We start from the raw sequence: 3,619 nt of genomic DNA, 5'->3' as shown, positions 1-3,619 counted from the left end.
TCAAGGTGCCTACTGGGGCCACAGTCATCCTAGCTTCTACCAAAGGTCAATCATTTCCTAGTTCAATCATTTGATTGTTGGGAGGTCTCTGTTTCTTGCTGGCTGTTGGTTGAAAGCCACTCTTAGTTTCTTTTTGTAGAGGCCTCTTCATAGCAAAGCTCAAAACATAGAAATTGGTTTCATCAGGACAAGCAAAAAGTGCAAAACAGAAAATGTGACTTCTTAATCTATAGTTTCCGAGACTTCTATTTCTTTCTCTTTTCTTTCATCTGCTTTGCTTTCTTTCTCTGAGGTGCTAGGGACTGATCCAAGGGCCTCATGAATACTAGAAAACTGATCTGTGGCTGAACTCGTTCACTAGTACCTTTCTACTGATGTTAAGGTCATGTTAGGTAATTCTGTAAAAAAAAAAAAAAACAACTTTAGAGAAACTAAATTTAGTAAAAGTTATATCACCAGCAGTGACAGAATTCATATAGTGGCAGCTCCCTGAAGCAGTGAAAGTTCAGAGAGAAACACCCAGCAGGGTGGGCAGGCAGTGTTTATAGAAAACAGAATAGATCAGTCTAATCCCAGCACTCAGGAGGCAGAGGCTGCTCCAGGCTGGTCTAGCTAGTTCCAGGACAGTCAAAGTTACAAAGAAAAACCCTCTATTGAAAATCAGAATGAAACCGAACCAAATCAAAACAGAGCAAAAAATAAAAATAAAAGGGAGTAGGTGCATAGAAATAGCTGGATTTGATCATATTTTGGTGCTTGTCTTTCAAAGATATCTGAGCAGGTTGCATCCTATGATTTGCTGAAAGCTAATCTGCTATAATGGGTGAAGACTCAGTCACCTGTCATAAGAGTATATTGTTAAGTTGCAGTTTGTTTCTACATTAAATTAGGTTACAGTTGGTCATGTGCCATGGTGGGTTTGGTCAAATTTAATTTAACAATTCTAAAATACTTTTGGATTTTAAAAAGTTTGTATTTAATGTGGTCATTGCATACATTCTTGTCTATTGGAGGTAAGATCTTGCTATGCTGCCCATGTTGGCCTCCAATGCCTAGGGTCAAGAGATCTTCCTACAAGTACATGGTTTAACATGAATAACAAAAATCCAGAGACAGATAATTGATTCAAGCCAAAGGCCAGAGAAGCAAAGCAGGTAAGCCACTAGAGAGTTCTCATCTCTACCAGGGCTGGGCAATCCTTACCTTCTGACCTCAATGTGGCTGGAGACTAATTGACAGAATCTGAGACCCTGCTCCTATTTTCTATACTTCTCTAGTGATGGGATTAAAGGCATGAGCTCTGTTTCTCTTTTAGACTGATTCACTCTTATGTAGCCCTGTGTGCCACCACTGCCCAGTGTCTATGGCTAACTAGTGTGAATGGCTTTTCATTCTGGTCTCCAGGCAAGCTTTATTAGATCATAAACAATATATCACTACACTATAGTCTACATTTTGGTTGTTTTCTGAATATTTGATTACAGTGTTTTTGTCCTGTTTCATGAATACATTTTTTGATCTCTCTCTTGTGTGTGCTTGTGTGTTTGTGTGTGTGCGCGCGCGTGCGTGCGTGCGTGCATGCGTGCGTGCGTGCGTGTGTGTGTGTATGTGTGTGGGTGTGTGTGTGTGTAGGGAGGGGGTGGCAGAGGCAGTTGCCAGGGATCGAACATAGGACATACTAGGCAATACTTTAACTTTGAGCTATATTTCCAGGCTATTTTTTTGTCTTAATCCTTTGAGAATGCTGAAAATTGTATTTGCAACTCCATAAAGTTGCATCGATGTTAAAGATCCTGTAGAGCGGAACCCGGGACAGGAGGGCACGACGTTGCGGGAGGGGGCCGTTCTTTAGCCCGCAGTACTGAAGCCTGCGAGGGAGGGTGGCATCCACTCCCCAAGTCCGGTGTCCCGATGCCCAGCGCCAACGCCATCCCCAACGGTCAGAAGCCGCGGGAGATCGTGAATGCAGCGGAAGATTATGCTAAAGAAAGATATGGGGTGTCCTCTATGATACAATCCCCAGAAAAACCAGATAGAGTTTTGGTCCGTGTTAAAGACTTGACAGTACAAAAGGCTGATGATGTTGTTTGGGTCCGTGCAAGAGTTCATACAAGCAGAGCAAAAGGGAAGCAGTGCTTCTTAGTTCTGAGGCAGCAGCAGTTTAATGTTCAGGCTCTTGTGGCGGTGGGAGACCATGCAAGCAAACGGTTAAATTTGCTGCCAACATCAACAAAGAAAGTATTATTGATGTGGAAGGCATTGTGAGAAAAGTAAATCAGAAAATTGGAAGCTGTACACAGCAAGATGTTGAGTTACATGTCCAGAAGATTTATGTGATCAGTTTGGCTGAACCTCGACTTTCCTTGCAGCTGGATGATGCCATTCTACCTGAAGTAGAAGGTGAAGAGGAAGGAAGAGCTACTGTCAACCAGGATACAAGATTAGACAACAGAGTCATTGATCTTAGGACGTCAACTAGTCAAGCCGTCTTCAGTCTGCAGTCCGGCATCTGCCATCTCTTCCGAGAAACTTTAATTAACAAAGGTTTGGTGGAAATCCAAACTCCTAAAATGACTTCAGCTGCCAGTGAAGGAGGAACCAATGTTTTTACTGTGTCCTATTTTAAAAATAATGCCTACCTCACTCAGTCCCCACAGCTGTATAAGCAGATGTGCATATGTGCTGATTTTGAGAAGGTTTTCTGCATTGGACCAGTTTTCAGAGCTGAAGACTCCAATACCCATAGACATCTGACTGAATTTGTTGGTTTGGATATTGAAATGGCTTTTAATTATCATTACCATGAAGTTGTAGACGAAATTGCTGACTCCTTGGTGCAAATATTCAAAGGACTTCAAGAAAGGTTTCAGACTGAAATTCAAACTGTGAATAAGCAGTTCCCATGTGAGCCGTTCAAATTTTTGGAGCCAACTTTAAGACTGGAGTATTGTGAAGCTTTGGCTATGCTTAGAGAAGCAGGAGTGGAAATGGGCGATGAGGAAGATCTAAGTACACCAAAAGAAAAGCTGTTGGGTCATTTGGTGAAGGAAAAGTATGATACAGACTTTTATGTTCTTGATAAATATCCATTGGCTGTAAGACCTTTCTACACCATGCCTGACTCAAGAAACCCTAAACACTTCAACTCTTATGATATGTTCATGAGAGGAGAAAAAATATTGTCCGGAGCACAAAGAATATATGATCCTCAGTTGCAACAGAGAGAGCTTTGCACCATGGAATTGATTTGGAGAAAATCAAAGCTTACATTGATTCCTTCCGCTTTGGAGCCTCCCCTCATGCTGGTGGGGGCACAGGGTTGGAAAGGGTGATGGTGCTGTTTTTAGGATTGCATAACGTACGTTAGACATCAATGTTCCCTCGTGACACCAAACGACTCACACCTTAAAACCACACTGTTTATACTCTCCAGTAATCTGCTGTTGATCAGATCATACCTGAGGAACTTAAGTTATGCAGTAACTTAAGTAGAATAACTGTCTTACTAAAGTGCCACGATTGTTTTTTAAGTAGTTCAGTACAAATTAATTTAAGAAAAAGCATTTTGAACTTCAGATATGTTTCAATAGGAAATGCTTGAAAATTTTAAATGAGAAAT

The 3,619-nt window shown here is 41.4% G+C and overlaps 1 pseudogene; it reads left to right on the top strand.

The window, feature by feature from the left end:
- Nucleotides 1-1,911: 1,911 nt before the first annotated feature.
- LOC100760845 lies at nt 1,912-3,409 on the top strand (annotated as a pseudogene).
- The last annotated feature ends 210 nt before the right edge of the window (nt 3,410-3,619 follow it).

The sequence above is a fragment of the Cricetulus griseus genome, chromosome X (assembly GCF_003668045.3).
Source record: "Cricetulus griseus strain 17A/GY chromosome X, alternate assembly CriGri-PICRH-1.0, whole genome shotgun sequence".
Taxonomy (NCBI): Eukaryota; Metazoa; Chordata; class Mammalia; order Rodentia; family Cricetidae; genus Cricetulus; species Cricetulus griseus.
The sequence above is the reverse complement of the archived record's forward strand: the minus strand, read 5'-3'. Positions and strand labels throughout refer to the sequence as shown.